The following is a 23,588-nucleotide window of genomic DNA, read 5'->3' as shown; positions in this document are numbered from 1 at the left end:
AAATATTTATTACTGAACATTTAACATCAGCACAAAATATTCCCGTATACCCATTTAGTTTTCTACATAGCCTGAACAATTCAATATTTATTTTCAATTCCGAGAACTCAAATGTTTTCATGACGTTCGACTGACGAAAGCAGCTCGATATGATTTCGCACTAACTTTATTAAAGAGCAACTATCGCGCTGTGATTTTTTCAACTGTGTTTTGTGATTTGTACTAGTACAACGAAGATATAGAAAATAAATATCAAACCACATATATCAAAATGTTCAGCACACTGGCGCCTACACAATGATATACAAATAGTATGGTTATGTGTACAATTGTTCTTGAAAATTTGAAATATCGAGAAAATTTGCGTTAAAATCAAAATTTCATAACTCGCGCGTTCGATTTTGTATACACAAATAGTACCAGTATGAGCGCATCGAAATTTCGGTTCATCTGGTGAAAATTTTATGGAATTTGGACAACTGGTTCTATAGATATTGCACTTAAACCACTGTCAAAGAAACACAATTTTCTATCGTCGATATGTAAACACCCCTTTAAGTTGAAAGATGAGTTTCATTGAAATGACGTCGTCGATTTGCACTGACAACGAAGGGTCAAAATTACGATTCATGAAATGTGTGTTTGTTGTGATATGGTTTTCTGCCCGTATAACTGCAGCGTTTTACAAAAACATCAAGTATGTTACACCAAAATGCACAGAAATAAATTCCCCATCGCATGATGCAAATATTACTGTATCATATTGCGAAATGAAAATCTTTTCTTCATATCAACCCAAGTTTTACCAATAAACAGAAATTTTGACATATATCCACTTATCTACTTGCAAAATATTTAAACTCTTATTGTTCCTGTTTATTTGCTGGTTATGATTGTGAAAATTTCATCGAAATGCGTTCACGCGTTATTGTGACAGTTAAAATAAACCGCTTCGATACAAACACAGTTTTATCAACTATTCGCTATCTAACGACGTTCGGTTTAACTCGATACTTTAAAGTTCAAAATTTCTATAAGCACGAATGCGTTTTCTCTCAGCAGTATTCTTGTAATTAGACCTATTGTGGAGTATCATACATCAAAATGTGCAGAACAGAATTCCTTATCGAATGGTATCAATTGCTATGTACTTGTCATAAATGGGAATTTTTTTTCTTGTCAGCGAAGTGATTTTCATGCGAAAAACTAAGAATTTCTTCTATATGCGAATATGTTAACAAAAAATGATCCCCACAAAACTTGTTGCTATTAACACGTTTCATATTAATGCGAAAATGTTATGTTGATCGGTCAAATGGTTGGGAAGAAACGCGAAGTTAAACTTTGTACGAAATCACTGTTCTATTCGCAGAGAGTTTTCGACGTTGAGTCAAAATGTAAAGTTAAAGACAGAAATGCGTTTAGTACGAAATCGTTATCGCACTGTATTTTTGTTGTGTCTAAACATACGGTAAAGTGTAATATATAAAAATGCGTGGAATCGAATTTCCTACAAGCTAGTACCAAAATAACGATAAATGCTCATTACACAAAAAAGTTTTCTTGTTAGCGAATTTTGCAAAGTTGAATATCTGATACAATAAGTCGTGTGAGAACAATATAGGTGAAACAAAAATTGTAGCTATCATGCGGTTAAATATTGTGGTGAAAATTTCATCTGAATATCATGAGGCGTTCTCGAAAGAATTGAGTTAAACCGATGTAACTGAAACTTTTCCCTCGCTTGTTTACATGCATATGAATGACGTTGTAAAAAATCTAAAGTTAAAGACAGAAATGCGTTTAGTACGAAATCGTTATCGCACTGTATTTTTGTTGTGTCTAAACATACGGTAAAGTGTAATATATAAAAATGCGTGGAATCGAATTTCCTACAAGCTAGTACCAAAATAACGATAAATGCTCATTACACAAAAAAGTTTTCTTGTTAGCGAATTTTGCAAAGTTGAATATCTGATACAATAAGTCGTGTGAAAACAATATAGGTGAAACAAAAATTGTAGCTATCATGCGGTTAAATATTGTGGTGAAAATTTCATCTGAATATCATGAGGCGTTCTCGAAAGAATTGAGTTAAACCGATGTAACTGAAACTTTTCCCTCGCTTGTTTACATGCATAGAAATGCAATGACGTTGTAAAAATCTTAAGTTAGACAGAAATGCGTTTTGTACGAAATCGTTATCGGACTGTTTTATTGTTGTGTTATGATATATAGTTAAGTGTTATACATCAAAATGCGTGGAATTGAATTTCCAACAGAATCATACCAAACTAAAGATGAATGCTCTTAACGCAAAAAAGTTTTCTTGTTAGCGAGTTTTGCAAAGTAGAATATCTGACACAATGAGTCGTGTGAGAACAATATAGGCGAAACAAAAAATGTAGCTATCATATGATAGAATATTATGGTGAAAATTTCATCTTAATATCATGAGACGTTTTCGAGCAAATTGAGTTAAACCGATGTAACTTAACATCTTGTTTTGTTTGTTTACATGGATAAAAGACGACGTTGTAAAAATCTAAAGTTAAAGACAGAAATGCGTTTAGTACGAAATCGTTATTGCACTGTATTGTTTGTGTGTTTAGACAGACGTTTAAGTGTAATACATCAAAATGCGTGGAATCGAATGTCCTACAAGCTAATACCAAAATGAAGATAAATGCTCTTAACACGAAAAAGTTTTCTTGTTAGCGAATTTTTTAATGTTGAATATCTTATGCAATGAGTTATGTGAGAACAATATAGGCGAGACAAAAATTGTAGCTATCATAGGATTACATATTGTGGTGAAAATTTCATCTGAATATCATGAGGCGTTCTCGAAAGAATTGAGTTAAACCGATGCATTTTAAACTCCTTTCCCTCGCTTGTTTACATGCATATGAATGACGTTGTAAAAAATCTAAAGTTAAAGACAGAAATGCGTTTAGTACGAAATCGTTATCGCACTGTATTTTTGTTGTGTTTAGAATTACAGTAAAGTGTAATACATCAAAATGCGTGGAATCGAATGTCCTACAAGCTAATACCAAAATGAAGATAAATGCTCTTAACACGAAAAAGTTTTCTTGTTAGCGAATTTTTTAATGTTGAATATCTTATGCAATGAGTTATGTGAGAACAATATAGGCGAAACAAAAAATGAAGCTATCATATGATACAATACTGTGGTGAAAAAATCATTTAAATATCATGAGACGTTTGCGAAAGAATTGAGTTAAACCGATGTAACTGAAACTTTTCCCTCGCTTGTTTACATTGATAGAAATGCAATGACGTTGTAAAAAATCTAAAGTTAAAGACAGAAATGCGTTTTGTACGAAATCGTTATCGGACTGTTTTATTGTTGTGTTATGATATATAGTTAAGTGTTATACATCAAAATGCGTGGAATTGAATTTCCAACAGAATCATACCAAACTAAAGATGAATGCTCTTAACGCAAAAAAGTTTTCTTGTTAGCGAGTTTTGCAAAGTAGTATATCTGACACAATGAGTCGTGTGAGAACAATATAGGCGAAACAAAAATTGTAGCTATCATAGGATTACATATTATGGTGAAAATTTCATCTGAATATCATGAGGCGTTCTCGAAAGAATTGAGTTAAACCGATGTAACTGAAACTTTTCCCTCGCTTGTTTACATGCATAGAAATGCAATGACGTTGTAAAAATCTTAAGTTAGACAGAAATGCGTTTGTACGAAATCGTTATCGGACTGTTTTATTGTTGTGTTATGATATAGTTAAGTGTATACATCAAAATGCGTGGAATTGAATTTCCAACAGAATCATACCAAACTAAAGATGAATGCTCTTAACGCAAAAAAGTTTTCTTGTTAGCGAGTTTTGCAAAGTAGAATATCTGACACAATGAGTCGTGTGAGAACAATATAGGCGAAACAAAAATGTAGCTATCATATGATAGAATATTATGGTGAAAAATTTCATCTTAATATCATGAGACGTTTTCGAGCAAATTGAGTTAAACCGATGTAACTTAACATCTTGTTTTGTTTGTTTACATGGATAAAAGACGACGTTGTAAAAATCTAAAGTTAAAGACAGAAATGCGTTTAGTACGAAATCGTTATTGCACTGTATTGTTTGTGTGTTTAGACAGACGTTTAAGTGTAATACATCAAAATGCGTGGAATTGAATTTCCTACAAAATCATACCAAAATGAAGATAAATGCTCTTAACACGAAAAAGTTTTCTTCTTAGCGAATTTTGCAAAATTGAATATCTGACACAATGAGTCGTGTGAGAACAATATAGGCGAGACAAAAATTGTAGCTATCATATGATAGAATATTGTGGTGAACATTTCATCTGGATATTATGAGTGGTTTCAAAGAAAATTGACTTAAACCTCATTGTAAGATATTGCACCCAAGCCAAGGTTGTTTACATGGATAGAAATGACGTTCGATCTACAGTACATGTTTCGTGCTTTAAAAAGTGAATTCGTGATTATAGGCAAAATGGTTTTCGGCTAGTCTTGATCAAGCGATACAATAAACATACACGCATGTCATATCAAAATATTCGGAATGAAATTTTCTATAAGATGATATCAGTTTTGTTTCAAAAAGCGATAGGATGAAAAAGTTTTCTTGTTGCGAACGTTTTCAACGTGATTTTTATCTCATAAGCATGTATGTTGGAACAAAAATTACAATAGAAAAGTTGTAGCTAACAATAAGCTGGGCATTGTACTTTAAATTTGATAGTGATGACTTGAACAGTTCCGAAGAAATTTGACTTAAACCTCGGTGTACGATATTTACCCAAGGTTGTTTACATGAAGCGAAATGACGTACTACATGTAATGAATTTTTGCGCGATGCCGATTTAAACAAAACGATCAATGTTGCGTTTAACTTTCTACGTGCTAAATCGAAATGTTTCACATACATACAAAGTGTTATACACCAAATTCTTCAGAAAACAATTCCCAATTTAACTGTACATATTTCGTTAAGCAAAACGAAAAAGCAAAAAAGTTTTCTTCATACAAAAGATTTCGGACAGATATTTTACATAGAAGCATATATTTCAGGGCAAACTAATCAGTACGTAATTGTAGCATATAGCCATCTGTGTACTGTACTGAAAATTTCATATTGATATTTTGAGTGGTTTCAAAGAAAATGCACTTAAACCTCGTTGTACGATATTGCACCAAGGTTGTTTACATGAAGCGAAATTACGTAGATCTACTGCACGTCATGTGTTTAAGTGCGTTGTAGAAAAACAATATCAGAGTTGAGTTCAGTTTTCTGCTGATAAATCGGCGTTTCAATGTGTGATTATTAAATCCTCACAAAAACTTCATATTTGACGGTACACATTTTGAACAATGTATCGCAAAACGAAAAGGCAAAAAGATTTCTTCATAAAGGCTTTATTTTCGATCAAAAACTAGTATGTTTGTCAAAAAAGCATCAACAAAAGAATAAAACGTTCGGAATAATCGATGTAAGGCTCTCTAAGTTGAATATCATAGTCAAAATTTGATCCCAATATCTGCAGTGGTTTTTGATAAATTTACATTTAAACTTTCTCGCAAATACTCATCTATCTGTGTACTTTACTGTGAAATGACGTTCGATATTATTTGCACTTGATGACCTCGCTGTACTGGGTGTAATTTCTCGTGCGATGCTGGTAGATATTTGATGAAGTATTGGATTGGAAATTTTAGCGTTGTGAAATTATTACAGCAAAAGTTGTACTAGCGAGATATTGTGATTTGAAAAATACTCCACTGCACTGTTGCGTTTAAAAATTGATCATAGTACATTTCGCAAAAATATTCATAAAAGTTCATATCAAATAACAGCTGTTAGGTATTGACTCATTTTTCACACACACAATTTTGTTTTGTCGAGATGAAGAATTGCGAATGAGCAAAATACTCATTAAGCGTATAAGGCTTGAATTTTCACAAGTGCATAAGCTTTGTCGAAACTTGTGAAACGTATCGAGTACTTGAGTTAAATATTCTCTGCGTACTTTTGTTGTAACATTCGATGTTTTGTATTCGAGTAGTATCAGGGCAACATTTGGTATATGAATAACGAAATCGGGTCGCCTGTTCTGAATTGTTACTTCGTGCTTTATGTACAACCGACATTCATCGCGTAATGTGGGAAATGTCTTTCTGAAGTACTGACCTAATTCGCTAACGTACGTTTGATCAAAATCTTTCAAACATGCAACTTTGTCCAGCGCTTTTCTTAAGTATGAATGCCTACATCGACCACGCGTTAGAAATTTGCTATTCATTGTACTCAAAGACTTTTGTATGTAAGCACTATGCTTTGTCTATATAGTAAAAACGCACCAGCCCGTCGGGTATTTAAGGCGACCCGGACAGGTATGGTCATCATTCTTGATTTGAGACTCCAAGAGAGAACATTGACTCGAAATCATGCCGAAATACGCAAACCGACTGCCAAAGTTCGAGGACACAGACGCTGCTAGTGGTAGTAGCGAAACGACTGGCAAGGGCAAGCGACATGCTACAAAGCCATACACTCGACCAGAACAATCGGCGTCAATTGATCTAAAGTCGTTCGGCTATCAACTGAACAGACTTGGAAGTCAGGTTACAGCGTTCGTTAACAGCAGCGACTTCGCTATGTCTAAAGAAGGTCGCGATGTCTGCAAGAAAATGGTATCGTGTATTCAAAAGGCTTCATCTTATCAGCGAGAAGCGAGCGAACATTTGGTTGATGATCAAGAGCGTTTCTTCGAGGATGAGTGGTCTAAACGCGAACGCGCGCTAAAAGAGCAACATGAACTCGAAACCGATAGGATAATATCGCAGCTCCAATTTGAGAAAGAGCAGGCTTTGAATTCGCTTAGAACAAAACTTCAAGAAGAAAAAGAAGAGGCTATTCGAGCATTGAAAACGTGTACCATATGCTACGATGAGGAAAAAAACAGTACCTTGACAAGGTGTGGGCACACTTTTTGTGAAAACTGCTGCCTGATGATGTTTGATGGAGACTGCGCTATGTGTCGAGCTGACGTTACTGGCTGGGTGCGAATGCTTTTCACGGATTAACTGTTTGACTGTTTTCATATGTTTGATGTTTGTTGTAAAATAAAATGTTTAAATGCATATGATGTGTATGTTGTTAGTCGAGCAGGTTAGATATAGTTTGATTGTATAGTGGAATAACGTTGAGCTTACGAACAATTTCGTATCGAATTGCAATGGATCGAATGCTTAATATGAGTCATTGTGTAATATAACATCTAGTAGTATCAACATGTTTCGAAATGTGCAGCGAAATAAAAAAAATATTATAACACAAACTTGTACTATATAAATCCAGTCTTTTGACAAACGCAATCATTCTCATTTGAGTAACGAAGCGAAATGGTGTCAAAACAACTTGCTGGTGTTGGTTTTTGTTTAAATGATGAAAGTCATCCGTTATATCTCACCCCAAGTGAGCTCGACCAAACTTGTCAAAATGTGCACTCTCTTCTTAAAATGACAGACGCAGAAGCTGGCAATCAGTTTCAATCCCGAGAAGACGAAGAAGCTGTTGATTTTTTAACGCAGCTTGTACAGAACAATTCTAACGACTCGTCAGGTTCGACTAGTAAAAAGAATTCGAATAAACGCAAAGCTATTGCCAATAATAACTGTCAGACTGTCAAAAAACCTAAAGGTTCGCGAACTTCAAAACAAGACCCAATTTCAACTGGCAATAAGCAGACTGACTTTGTAGAGCAGTATCTCAAGAAACAAAAAGAAATAAAATCGTTGCACGCTGATGCTCGTACTAGGATCGCGTTTATTGAAAAATCGTTACAATATGTACAATCCAAAGAAAGCGATGAGCCAACGGTTTGCTCTTTTCTGTCAAAGGCATCTTCAAACATTGCGCTTGCTATAGAAAGCATCTCAAGTGAACTACAAAACAGTGGCGATGTTGACTCGTGCCGAATATGCAAAAATGAAGACAATCCACCAACAGTTATAAGCAAGACGTGCGGACACGGGTTTTGCTGTATGAAGTGCATAGTGAAGTATTTGGAATACGTCTACAACAAAAATTCTGGGCGACTTATTTGTTTGAAATGCAAACATCAGTACGATGAAAACGCCACATATCAAGTTGGCTCACGCTATGGCATTATTGGTTGATACATAGTATGAATAAATCATATTAAACATCTAATCTGTGTTTTGTTTTACATGCTTGAAATGAATGTTTTATGCTTACACGACTTCAGGCTCATATTGGCCTTAAAAAAGGAAAATTAAGGTCACGGGTATAAATAGCTAGTTTTTGACACAACACAATCATTCTTCCTTGAGATTTCAAAGCGACATGGCGCTCTCCAAACAGCTTACCAATGCTGGTGTTCGTGTAGATGATGAAACTCATCCATTGCATTCAACACCCAGTGAGATGATACGAAAGCATCCAATTTTGTACTCACTTCTCACAATGACTGACGAAGAAATTAAAACAGAATATCGTTCGCGAGAAAACGATGCAGCAGCTAATTTCATGGCTCAGCCATCACAGCAATGTTCCAACGACTCAACAGGTTCAACTAGTACAACGACATCGAATAAACGAAAAGCTATTGCTAATTCTGACGGTCAAACTGTCAAAAAACCAAAACGAAACGCAAAACAGGACGCTATTTCAACTGAAAAGAAGCATGAAGACTTTTTCGAAGAGTATTTAAAAAAACAAGAGATACTAAAATCGTCGCACGGCAAAGCTCAGATAAAAATCGACAGTCTCAATAAGGCGCTAAGGTACGTTAAATCTGTACCAATTGATGAGCCGAGGTTAACATCGTGCGTAACAACTGCAGCTACAAACATTTCCAATGCAATTGATTTGATTATTTCAAACCATCTAAAAAGCAGCAGCAAAATCGACTACTGCAGACTATGCAAACTTGAAAGCAATCCACCTAGAGTGTTCAGCAAGAAGTGTGGGCACGGGTTTTGTTGTCTAAATTGCTTTCCAAAGTACATGGAATTTGTAAGTGCTAACACTGGTGAACAAATTGTTTGTTTGAAATGCAAAATACCATATGATTGTCACACTGGTTGTTTTGGACCAGGTTATTTCATGTTTGGCTAGCAATTTATCAATAAAATCTATGTTAAACCTTACATTTGTGTTTTTGTGTTATATGATTATACATAGAGTTGTGAGTGAAAGAATCTGAAAATACTGAAAACTGCCATTTCACACAATCAGACAAGTAGAAGGTTGTGCTTGCTAGCAGTAATAGGCTCTCGGAATGGCAATCTCTTTTTGAACCAAACCAGTTATGTAAGCCGAGTATGAAAATTCTCATCTTCTTATTCATATAGACAAATAAAACAAATCTGAACAAAAAATTGGCTTGTGGTTGTGCTTGCAAGGTCACACACACACTGTAATATGCGCTCGGAATGGCAATCTCTTTTTGTACCAGACCAGTTATGTAAGCCGAGTATGAAAATTCTCATCTTCTTATTCATATAGACAAATAAAACAAATCTGAACAAAAAATTGGCTTGTGGTTGTGCTTGCAAGGTCACACACACACTGTAATATGCGCTCGGAATGGCAATCTCTTTTTGTACCAGACCAGTTATGTAAGCCGAGTATCAAAATTATTGTATTCTTAATCATATAGACGACTAAAACAAATCTGCACAAAAAATTGACTTGTGGTTGTGCTTGCTAGCTCAAGCAGACACTGTAAATTGCATTCAGTGATTTCTCAAATCATATCAGAGCTAGGACTTGAACCTAGATTTCCTTCTGCGAAAGAAGGCGTTCTTCATTGAACCACTCTGAGAATATGAACTGAACATCACTTCACACATAACACACACAATAAGTTTTGTGGACAGACATGAATGTGCTGACAAAAAACCATATTTTTCTAAAAAGCATTTATATACTTTTTTTCTAAGCATTTGAATGAGACCAGTTATGAGAGCCGAGTATCAAAATTATTGTATTCTTAATCATATAGACGACTAAAACAAATCTGCACAAAAAATTGACTTGTGGTTGTGCTTGCTAGCTCAAGCAGACACTGTAAATTGCATTCAGTGATTTCTCAAATCATATCAGAGCTAGGACTTGAACCTAGATTTCCTTCTGCGAAAGAAGGCGTTCTTCATTGAACCACTCTGAGAATATGAACTGAACATCACTTCACACATAACACACACAATAAGTTTTGTGGACAGACATGAATGTGCTGACAAAAAACCATATTTTTCTAAAAAGCATTTATATACTTTTTTTCTAAGCATTTGAATGAGACCAGTTATGAGAGCCATGTATCAAAATGTTCAAATATTCTCTTATGGACCTCAATAAAACAAATCTGAACCAAAACATGGCTTGTGGTTGTGCTTGCTAGCTCAAGCAGACACTGTTAGATGCGCTTTGTGAATCACAGTATCACGGCACAACAAACACACACAATAAGTTTTGTGGACAGACATGAATGTGCTGACAAAAAACCATATTTTTCTAAAAAGCATTTATATACTTTTTTTTCATCCACTTTCATCTGAAATTGTTATGCGTGCTTGCTTGAAAAATTTGCAAATACATACACTATAGGCAATGATAATAAAAACTGACTCGGGACAGACTTACAAATGGGTTTGCTTGTTGATACACACATTTGTGTTGACTTGAAAGAAAGATTGTTGTGACCAAACATTCACATGTTGGCAAAAAGCAGAATTTGCATTTTGGTGTGTATATAGATTTTTTTGCAGTTTTAGACATCAAATATTTTTGTGAAGAAGACTTTGAAATGGGCAATTATGCATTCTATGGATAAAATATGAAAAGTGAGCCTACATAGAAATATGAAAACAAATCAGTGCACATGTTTTCTTCACATAAACTGTCATACTCAAATGTAAATTCTGGTAAGAAATTATTCAACATATGACAAATGTTTTACACAGTCAATACAACATGATAAAATATCTGTGTCCAATACAGTTACTGTACTGACCAACATGCAAAATTTTCATTTTTTGTGTTACTAACTTTTTTTAACTTGCAAAACCCACAAATGTTATGCCATTTTTGCTTCTAGATACTTACAAATCCATACCATAGGAACTTCTTAAAAAAAATAACTCAAACAGGCAACCATTGGGTTTTGCTTGTTGAAATTGAATCAAATATTGTTGTGACCTTGAACATTCACATGTTGGTAAAAGAAGCAGAATTTGTAGTTTTGTGTGTTAACAGATTCTATTTGCAGTTTTTGACAGAAATGGTACTTGCGGTATAGATTCAAAAATTGTTGAATATGTTTGATATGATTCAAAAATGAAAAAAACTGACCCTTGAAGTTTAATGACAAATATTCTGACAAATTAGTGCACATGTTTACTTTCACATAAAGTATCATATTGAAATGTAAGTTCTGGTGAGAAATTGTTCAACTTATGACAAATGTGACATTATTCAATCACAGTGTTAACAACACACAGTTACAAATAAATACTGATTGTTCATTCATTCTAGAAATCAACTTTGTATGGCAGATTTTGATGTGTACAAATAACATTCAAGTCAAAAAAGTCTGATGCAGCTAAGAAAACAAAACAACACAAATCAAGTTCTAAACTGACTGACTTTGTATAAATCAGAAGTTTTCACAATAATCTGAATTGCAAAACACATTTTGTAAAGAGCATATAACTTTTGGTACCAAAATCTACACAATATGATTTATCATGTACTTCATTTTTCTTTGTTTACATTTGAGATGTGTTGACATTTCAACAATACACGGTTTTGTCTTTCACAAAAAAACAAAACCATTTTCGTGGTACTTGCTTGTCATATCATCCATGTTTTGACAGAATTCATCGTTTCTTGAACTCTCAATCCAAGAAAGAAAGCCTTAACATGCCTCACATAGATGTATCGATACTGTACATAGAACAACACCCATTTTTCGGAAGGTTCGGATGAAACTCATATCTTTGAACGTTGTATTTCTCCAAAAAGCAAAGTAAACTACAAACTTTTTGTCAAGCATGAATTAAAACTATCTTTTCTAGAACTAATGACACCGCATATTCCGCAAAATTCGGCTTGTTGATAAAAATACTCGTCGATGAAAACATAAAACACTTTGTTTACATACAATTGGGGCTGTTGTCGACTTTGTGAAATTTCATGTTCTGGGGAAGGGACATGCATTTCGAGTTTTATGCTGTTGAGTTGAATAACGGCATACTATAAAAGGGCGAATTGCTTGTGTTTGAATCATTTCGATTTTTGAAACCGAACGAACAACACGCATAATGAGTGACAGAAAAGCTTGCGAGCAATGGATGTCAGGTGTGGAGAAAAGTGGAGGTTTCCAGGCATGGTTAGAGAGGCAGAATAAGCATCGTGAGAATGAGTCGTTAGCTGGAAACAACAAAGCAGCTTGTGACAAATGGATTAAGAGCATGGGCGAAATGCTGCCAACTGTTTATGACACTACGTTAGTGATTGTGTGTCATAGGTGCAAAAACTTTTTTTCGATGGTGAACTTTTGCCGTAGATGCGAGGCCCTCAGCTGTGTGTCATGTACGCGGATCGACGATCGCTGCGAATGGTGTGGCGAAATTCAGGGCTACGGTCAAAACAGAGGAGCGAGGCTTTTGCATTTGTGATGGACTGATCGAGTGGACTATGTGGGCTGATCTAGTGGACTATGTAAACTGTTGTACGTTGTTGTTGCGAAAGATTGAATGTTTGAAATATTGATTGTTGCAGAATAAAATCGTTTGAAACTACATATACATAGTTGTTTGTATTTGATTTTAGTAGAGTTGGGTAATATAGATATGAGAAAACATACGACACTGGGTTATATCAATAACTAACGCAATAGAGAAATCAAACATTCGTGCACACAATAGTAGTTTTTCAACTTTGCGTTTGGTAGTTGCATGAATAAGTATATGTTACTACAAGAATAAGAACAAAACGAATTGAACGGTTCATGATATTTATTTACAACACGATCATACAAAACCTACTCATGTGTCTATCAATAGTCTTGTTCCTGGACCCACCATTCGCAAAAACTGGCAATTCGGTGAATGTTTATGGTGTTCCAAGAACGCATCGTCTGTAGATTTCCAATGATACAACACAATGCCACAACGAAAACATTTGCAACGGTCGTGTTGTCCCAAGTAGTACAACCCGCAAGAAGCAAGCTGGTATTTGTTTGGTTGTATTTGGGGAGACCAATGCTCAAAAGTTTTCAGTCTATCGATATAGTTGTCCATGTAAATACTTGTTCGATACATGCACACAGCGTCGGTATCATCCATGATATGATATGATATTATATTACACATGCAATTGGTTATTTCAACATCTTTATACATTTTTTGTCTCAAAAATACTCTTGGTCAAACGTTACGAGTTTTGTTCTCTTGGCTTTTGAGCTCAACAAAATCCCATTTATGGTTTGAAGTCGTTTTGTGGGATCTTGGTGTGTCCAGCACAAATCATATTTCGGATTGATCAGAATAACCTCAATATCGACATAGTACACAATTTCCGTATCTGTCGCTTTCCAACATTGATCTCGCTGCGAAAATGTAAACTTAGCATCTGGATAGAGATCCATGATGTACATTTCGACAGCTTTGTTCCACTGTTCGAGGTTTAAACGTAACATGTGTCGAAAAAAACCTAAATCTTTGAGTTCGACGGCTAGCATTGTTTTGTGTGAAGTGTACTAAGTCAAATTACTGCTATATAACATTTTTCTACAAAACAAACAAACACCTGTGAACGTTTCAACAATTTTATTCAATACTTTGAACATGTACAATTGACAGGCACGCAGTGACAGGTCCAGCATCGGTGCATTCGGTTTATACGTCGCTGTGTTATTTTGCCCACGCTGAGAAAGAATGGAGGACGTTTCGCCACCGCAATTTCGGCATCCCAGTCCTCAGTTTTTGGAGTGACGGTTTCTGAAACAGAACAAGCAAAAGTTAGTTACAGCATTCAACGTTTACAATCAAACCTCCAACACTAACATATGAAATTCTTAACAACATACTTTTTATCTCAGACAGCCTAATCTCCATATCCCAGTCCTCAGTTTTTGGAACCCGGAATGTAGTTGCTGGCACAGACATGTTATCGCTTTGAAGGTTAGATCAAGAATGATTTGATCTACCAGTCATGTAGCGCCTTTTATTTGCAGCGACTCTTTGACAACCACTAACCCAAAGCTGTTGTTACTTGTTTCAGTATACAGAATATTTAGGTTTTTGTTGGCCGTATTGTATTCACAAGAAACGAAGTTGTACTTTGATTGCATCAAACGCTCAATTTCCTCACGAAGTGTCGCTGAGTCATCTTGCTGCGAGACCTCAAGAATGCTTCTCATGCGAAATGAGTCAAGTTGTTTGTTCCAAAAATCAGTAGTGCATTTGGGTACGAGTGTTTGACCATAACGTTTGATTAGACACGAAGCCAGTTTGTCATGCGTATTCTTTGAAAATGTTAGTACTCCAATCATACTTAAGGCTTGTGTCAAGTAATAGCTCGTAGCTGCCATATCTTTGGTACATGTTCTTGAAAAATAAAGGTGACACTGATGAACCTCATTGCCGTAGTTATCTTCGTAATCGGTTTGTTCGCAAAGCAGAAAATCAAACCCATTGCTTTTAGAATCGCTGAACCTGAGCTTCACAAACTGTATGAATTCAGATTTTGATCTATGAATGACAACTTGTTCTAAATCTTGTTGTGTGAAATCAACAGGCAAAACATGTTTTTCGTTGATAACAATGTAACACGATGAATCAAAATCAAAGTTTTGATTTATGTGTGTTGCTAACAACTCGGGTTGGTTTGATTTGATGAGTGCATGCAATTTGCTTTCGCCTTTCCGTTCGATGCAACGAGCCATATCTGTTTTCAAAACCTACTTTTTCAAGCTTATAACACTAACTTTGTAACATGACGGGTTGTATATAAAGCCATGCAACTTATTCAATGTGTCTCATTTACAATCTGACAACCGAAGCGACAACATGTTCGTCCAAACATTGTGCGAAAAATTCATTCGCGAGAAAAGAAATTTCAATGCGAATGGTCACCAGAAGAAGTACATGTTTAGCGTTACATGTCCTTTCACAGATGTCGAGGGACTGCGTTTTACGTCGATAACGAACAGTCCGTATGACTACTTGAACTACAAGCCAACGCTGGACCATGTGTTTCTCGATGAACCGACACTAGCTGCGTTTGAACGATATGTTGACTTGATGTTTTCTGTTGCCGATGAAAAGATTGATATGTGCTACTTCAAAATATTGAAAACATTAGTACCAGAACATTTCGCAACTCTAACCGAGCGCATAAAGAAGGGTAGATACATGCAGTCGAATCCCACGTTAAACTACAGACTGCCGATATGCATAATACCAGTGTTGGAGTTGCACGGAATCGAGGAGTTTAGCAAAGTCTATTCGGTGAAATCCACTTGCCTATCTTTGGAAAGGACACAGATACGATTGAAGCTGAACACCTACTTTCGAGCAGTCATGACATTACTCGATTGTTCGGAAAATGATATCGTGGAAATATTGGTGAAAAAAGGAGTGCTACCGAGTAAAAACTTTCAGCTTGTCAGTACACAGAAAGAGCTCACAATAGGTCTGAAAATTGTGAGAAGCTGTGGTGAAATATACGAAGCGTTGCAAACTGGCATCGAAATGAGAGAGATGAATGCTAACGTATACTCACTGCAACCAAAATATGGATATCCAAATACAAATTTGTGTCAGGCGTTAGAGGTTTTGTTTGTGATGCATCCTTTGTACATAAAGCATTGGAAGAGTCTTCAAATTGAAACGGAGCTGATTGATGGGGGAAAGGGAAGACTAACCAATGCTATTCCTAATCGTAAACGCAAATTTGCTGAACATTCAAAGGATCAGTCCAGTCTCCCCAAAAAGATGCTTTGCAAAACACAAGAACAAACATGGAATGACTTGCCTTGTTCTGATAAGAAGGCGTGTTCGGAGCAAAACGAGATAATCAGTATGCCGGTCGATTTGGCAGTCGTGAAAGAAGAAATCGTGGAAACGTTCACCCCAGAACAAGAGGTACAAGAAAACCCGATGCCCGTAAGCGATATGTTGCCCGAAGAAGACCCATGTAAAGTTTATTTCATCAATCAGTGTCAAAACGAAGAACACGAAGATATGCTCTCTCAAGCGGTTAGAACATGCATTCCCAACATTCACATCCCACCGAACTTTGTCGCATTTTGTGTGTCGAAGGAATTGCTGACAAACGGCCTCGTTTTGTACATTCCTGCAGATTTTGTTTTGTAGTCTGTTGTGTGCAATTTTTTTGTTATATAGCTAGAACATGTGTTTTGTTAGATGAATGAAATAAAAACCAGCTATGTTGCGCTTCATACTATTTGTCTTGTTTGTGTCTCTATGTAGCTGTAACGATAACTGCTTCAAGAAATCGCCAGAGCGCGATCTGGGTATATACAATGGTGCATTCTCGATCGTTTCCTATGATGATGCGCTAGACAAATTACGCAAAATTGTATATATTCCTGAGAGAATGTACACAACGCAATATGATATTCTCGAGGCCATACGAAAAGTCATAAATCAAAATTTGGGCGTGAAAGACAATTATTTGACAATTGATAATCACAGGGACAGGTTTTGTTTCCAAATCAAAGGCAAACTCTTTTTGATTTTGACCCCGAATATAGGTAGGATGCTAGCTACTGATTCTCTATGGCGATTCTTGGTACCAGACAATATATCTAATCATGTTGCAGACATCGAAAAACGCAGTAGCGATAATAATTTCGTTACATCGACAGTTTCAAACGAAATTGACACACACACAAACAGCGAAATGGAAAACTCAACGCTTGCTTTTATCCCCAACAATGGTTCGACAACCACAAAGGTTAACAAAAAAAGCACGCAAGCATCACCGAGAGTTGCACACGAAAATACCACTAAAACATTAAGTAAAAAACATAACACATCAGTTGTCAATGCCCTTAGCGATGGTTCAACAACCTCAAAGGTTGAAGAAAATAGCGATCTTGGCACATCGATAGTTGCAAACGAAACTAGCACACAACAAAACTACAGTGAAATCCATAACATAACGAGTGGTAATATCACAAATAATGGCTCAACAACCACAAAGGCAAACGAAAATAGCGAAACAGGATCTGTCCTTGTTATAATCGAAGTTGTGTTTTGCATTCTAGCCGTGTTTGCAATCGTTCTTGGACTAATAGGATTTGTGTATAACGTTATAAAAAAAACAAAGGAACTCAAATAAATATAAAACACACTCATATAAACGGATCTTGTCATTCTTGATGTTCTAAGCCAAGCATGCGGTCGTTTATCATTTTGTGTTTTTTCATTGTTGTCCGCGCAGACACAACAGTTCAAAGCGTTTCTTCAACAACCACATCGAAAGTTGCAAACAAAACTAGCACACAACAGAACTACAGTGAAATCCATAACATAACGAGTGGTAATATCACCACCAATGGCTCAACAACCACAAAGGCTAACGAACATGGCGAAAAAGGATCTGTCGACGTTGTGTTTTGCATTCTAGTCGTGTTTGCAATCGTTTTTGGAATAATAGGATTTATGTCGTACGTAATAAAAAGATCATAAGAACTAAAATAAATATAAAACACACTTAAACAAACGGATCTTGTCATTCTTGATGTTCTGAGCCAAGCATGCGGGCGTTTATCATTTTGTGTTTTTTCATTGTTGTCCGCGCAGACACAACAGTTCAAAGCGTTTCTTCTTACGGTTTACAAAACTGTTATTGCAATGTGTGTGATCCGACTAAAAGTATTGGTAAAATATATGATGAATCTTGCTACTTTATCAGTATTGAGCAACAGTTCAAAGTTGGAAACCAGTTTTCAACGCACGTCAATGTACGTAAAACTGTAAACAGTACCGACTATAATGCATACGATGTGGTCATTTTTGGACAAAAAAACATTCATCTAAAAACGGTTTTCACTCAAGTAAGCAACGAATTTATTTTGAACAACATTCAAGGTTCTATCAAGATAGCGCTGTTCAACAACAAAGATAGGCCTGCTCAATGCGTTCATTTGTTCAAACGAAAATATTTGGGCATTTCATGCGAAACGGCTAACGTAGCCTTGTTAAAAGCGGATCGAGGAGAGTTTGTGACTGTGTCACCTTTCAATCCGCGTGCGTACAAGACATGTTCATTTGACGAAAACGCAGCAGCGTCGATCACATCACCTAAAACTTGTTTCGTGGTGAATGAAGATGGCCAGTGCTTACCAGCAGTGCTGCAAACAGAAGAAGAGTTGCAAAACGCTTTTGACTATCTGATTAACAGAACGCACGACCCGAAGGTGAATGCAATATCTCAAAATTTGATGTTCAAAATTGACAGTCTGAACGAAACGCTCGAATTAAACGATTACGCGATAGTCTATTCGCGAGTGTCATATGATGAGAACAATACGTGCTTGTATATCGACGTGAATGAAAAATCTATTTCGTATGAAGATTGTACAACAAAACGAACTCTGTGTCAGATTAGAATTCCTGGTATGGGACTGGATTCACCGAGTGACGATGATTCCAAAATAAACAGCTTTTGGGTCTTATTTATTGCACTAACATTTGTGGTTGTTTCTTTGGTTATAGTTATAGTTATTGCGTATGTGTTGCAAGGATTTCAATCTAGACGTTTACAAACTACTACAACAGTTCAAATAACAAGCGCCTAACTCGAGTATAAAACCATTCACGCAAAGTCAGTAGTTGTCATAACGTAAAAAATGTTCAGCTGTGAGTTTGTGGCTGCGATGGTAGCAAATTACTTGGAATGCAAGCAGTTTGAGGACTCAAATGACACTCTTTGTGACATTGTTGAATGTGTGATTTTGCTTGTAAATAGCACTGTTACGATGCATGTTCTTACAAAAGATGAACTGACCATAGCTTGTTTTGATGAAGACTATTTCGCCGAGTTGCTTGAACAAAAGCTGAACAATGGTTTGAGCTGGGATGTGTTTGTGACAGCATTTGTTTTGTTTGCGGCCGTCGTACGTGAAATATCGAATTACAACGCTGAAGGCTTCTACCACCTGAATAAACTACAGAACGTGTTCCGTAAATATAGACTTACTGACTGGGTTGCAAATCAACCTGGTAAATGGACATCGTTTGTACAGTATTGTAAGCGAGTTTGTTGAATAAAAAGTAGAAAACAGACAAATTTGTGTTAAGTTGTTTTATTCAGTATCGCATTCACATTCAACTTCACTTTCTATAGATGTCGATATGTTCGAAGCCAAATTTTCGAATAATTCATACTCATCGATAATGTCTTTGAGACCAATCATATCGATGATTTCTTTGCACATATCAGAACCATTGGTTTTAAGCAAACCGTGTTTCTTCTCAACCACACCATCGCGGTCAAAAATGTTGAAATATAGTTTTGTATCGTCTGGTCTGTCCATAACAAGCATCAAGTCGTCCTCGTCGTCATCTTCACCCAATCTTACATACACATTCAAATGAACTGTTAGTCCAAAGCATGTGATTTTGATCTGATAATCGAACTCGGGTTGAGGTTCATAGTCAGGAGAAAAAAATGCATATGGTTCAAATGTTTCAGATTTTGACATGCGAAACAATTTCACCCTAGGCTCCTCTGTGGATATTATGCTCATATGCTTTGATATGATGTCCCACAACTTATTCGCAGCAGATTGAGATTTGATTTTCCATTTTCTTTTCTGTATACGTTTCTGCTCTGGTGTTTTCGAACGAGCATTGAAGCATATGCATTGAACGTTCTCCATGTTCTAAAATGTGACCAATGTGGCAACGTTTACAGACAAAGTGAAACGGTTTGTGAAATAGATCGTTACAAAATTTGCATATAAAAGCGCAGCATAAAAAGTAAGCTTCATTTCATTTGTTGATGTTCGCGACTCTATTTCTTGGCATTTTGCTTATTCGATTCATCATCGAAGAACGAAACCCCGATTTTTGGGATCGCAAAAAGACTAAACTTGACAACAACAAGAAGCCATGATCGGTGTTACAATGCTTGCGATGATCTGTATTCAAGACTTACGATGGTGGTTTTCTGTTAGAAAAATACGAAAAGAATGCATACAGGTTATGAAAGAACTTCGTGAACGCTTTCAAGCAATTAGTTGCTGTGATTGCAAAGACTGCAAAAAACGTATGGCTCAACTTCACCTGGAAAAAGAACAAGCAGTGAAAGACTCGCGTACTTGTATAATTTGCTGCAATGAAGAGAAAACCTTTGCCGTAACACCATGCATGCACCTTTTCTGCGTACACTGTTGCTGGCACATGCATATATATGGGAACAAATGCGCTGTTTGTAGATCTGAAATATTTGATTGGAAGCGGATTCATTGGACTGATTAGTGTTATGACTTTTAGTGCATGCTTGTGTGTGTATTTGTTTGAATAGTATCGTCAAATAAAATGTTGAAATGCATTTTATGTTTTGGTTGTTAGTTTGGTAGAGAAGATGCAAGTATATTGACGTTTTGGGTTTTATCTTGCTGCGTGAAGAAAACAAACACGCGTGTTTACTGTTTTTGCTCTTTATTTTCAACATACAACAAACAAAATACGACATTTAGTTCATAACATTTTCTTCTCTGCGCTTTCGGCTCAAACTACGACTGAACACTTTTGTAAAGCTTCTCTTTCTAGTTCTCGACCGCTTTTCATCGTTTTCGCTAGGTTCGTTGACAGACATTGGTTTTTGGTTTTCCTTAGACTCGTTTTCTCGTCTTAACAATTCGTTATCATACGCGGTTTTGTTGTGAAATGTAAGAAGTTGTGGAATGCGTTTAAGAAACATCACCACTTCTGTCATGCCTAGGTGCTCAGCGAGTTCGATCATGTTTACCAGACTAGAGATTGACTGCCAATCCGAGTAATCTAGCGTGAGACCGTTACATTGGTACTCAGACAGGTTCATGAGAATTTCAAACACGTTCATCAATTCTTGAACACTGTACTTCGGCTGAATCTTGACATGATTTGTCTTAACGTTAGTGAACATTTTCACAATTGCTGCTGGGTATGATCTTTGTTCTTTGCCCACATAAAATACAACCCTGTCTTTGCTTTGTTTAAGCGACTGAATGAGCTTTGAAGAGATTTCAATACCAATATCGTACTTCAGTTTAGTGAACAAGCGATTAGTGGCTTCGGTGTCAGTGACACGATTAATATCTTTAATGTTTATGGTTGACATGGTTGTTGGTTGTGTGCGGGTTTAGCGTTTCTATAGAAAAAACTATCCTTAAATAGATTTTTATCTCAATTTTCCAAACCGTAATTTGTGATTGCATAGACAGTTAAACATCCACAAAAAGTCGTGTTTTTTCTTAAGCTGGGCATCACCTCCTATAGTGTTGATCATGACAAGAAAAACATAAACGCCTAGAAGCGAATAAGGACATAGTGACGTGTTTCTCGAATGTTTGTATGTATCGTAAATAAACTTTATGTATGTGGAATTGTTAACCGTACTTTCGTCAAACAGAGAGAAAAAATTGTAAGCTTTAAGTCGGTTGTATCCACAAATAGGATCGCCAAATACTGAATCAAAATGGCTTGTAATTTCGCTAGTTGTCAATTTTTTGAACAACGACATGCGTTCATCGTCTTTGAACTCATTGAGAACCATTGTGACACACGTTTGAATTCCACACCCGAGTTTTGAGTTCATTTCTACTAGCTTGCTTTCGAATATTCGTATTGGTTCTTCATATTCTGTTATGTATTGAAAAATGCATAGCGAGCATTCGTGGTGATGTCTAGAGTACATGGGTGAAAGCAAGTAGGTGTTTTGTGCTAACTGTTCGTCTTCGTCAACAATCAAAACCTCGTCAATATCCATTGATAAGGCAACAAATGTTTACAGTTCATTGATACAATTTATTTACAACATATACAAAAAATGTAACACACACAAGTCAACATAATCATACAATATTGCAACAACGTAGTCATTCGTCATCATCGCTCAATTCTAGATCACTGAGTATAGTCTTTTCCTTTTTCGGTTTCTTTGCAGCTTTCGTTTCACCAGATTTGCGCATTCTTTTAACAGCCAGACCGTTCATAATTTCCTTTTCATCATCGTTTAGCGTATCTGAGATTTCTGTATCGGAGATGTCGATATCGGCATATTTGCGTTTTTCCTCAACATTGGAAGATTTTATTCGCTCTATTAGCGCAAACATGTTTTCGTCTTCCCCAGAACCGAGTATTTTGTTAATCACATCAATTGGAATTCGATCGAAAACGTTAGAGCTCACAGTCTTCACAACATCGTCCTGCAGGTTTTTTGTTTTCTTGATGCCCTTTATCAGATTCTGCGTTCTTACTTTGAGGCTTTTGTACTGCGCTAGTTTGGCATCAATCTGTTTTAGTTTCTCTGAAAGTTCTTTTATCTTCAAATAATCGTTAGGCGACAAGAAGACACCTGACTCGACTTCAGAAACCAAATTCCTTTTCACGCCGTGATTGAGTACAGTGTTCGCAAACTGCTGTATTCGTTCTCGGTTGTTCGTTTTTATAGCATAGCTCGAGGTCAACATTGCTTGTGCCATCGTAGAAAGTGATTGCGAGTGTGCTTATTTTGTTAACTGCAGCTATATATATACGCTTGAAAAATAATGCACGCCTTACTTGTTCATCATTGGCTGGAATAAACGAATGTAGTACGCCTCTTTTGCTTTACGCACATGCTTGTCTCGCTCTGTCTCCAAAACGAATACAGTGTAACGTTCTTTTACATCGCACAAGTGTTTCCCACATTCTATCAAATGATCAGTAGCTCGACAATAGTGCTGTTCTGTTCGAATATGAGAGTTGTGTGTGTGAATGCGTTTTCTCAAATTAACGGTCTCGCCAATATACTCACCGCCGCAAGTTTTGCACTTCAGAACATATATAACATCTTTTGATTTACAAGTCAAGTTCTCTCCATCTTCAACAATGTATACAAAACCACAATTGAACTGAAAACTATTTTCACTCTTTATTTGAGAACATAAAGTGCAACGCATACCGTTACATGGTTTAACTTTGTAATCCATACAAATTTCGATATTTCGAGATTGTGAATAAAAATGTGTTTATACGCTTTTTGTTACTGAGACGTGAAGATCAGCTGGTACCGTGAAATTGATTCCGTGTTCCTGCATAGCACAAGTAATGTCAAAACACGAACAGTTTTGCGAATTTAGCTGACTGATATGTAGAGTTTTACTAACTTTTGTGAAACAAAACTCGATTGTCAAGTCGAATATGAACACGTTTTCGTCTCCAATATCGTCTAGTATGGTTTCAAAAATGCTTTCGAGCAGTTCTTGTTCATTGATCAAAACGCTGATGCATTTAAAAACGTGGATGGAAAATTCTTGAGTGT

This window comes from Dreissena polymorpha, chromosome 3 (genome assembly GCF_020536995.1).
Source record: "Dreissena polymorpha isolate Duluth1 chromosome 3, UMN_Dpol_1.0, whole genome shotgun sequence".
Taxonomy (NCBI): Eukaryota; Metazoa; Mollusca; class Bivalvia; order Myida; family Dreissenidae; genus Dreissena; species Dreissena polymorpha.
The sequence above is the reverse complement of the archived record's forward strand: the minus strand, read 5'-3'. Positions refer to the sequence as shown.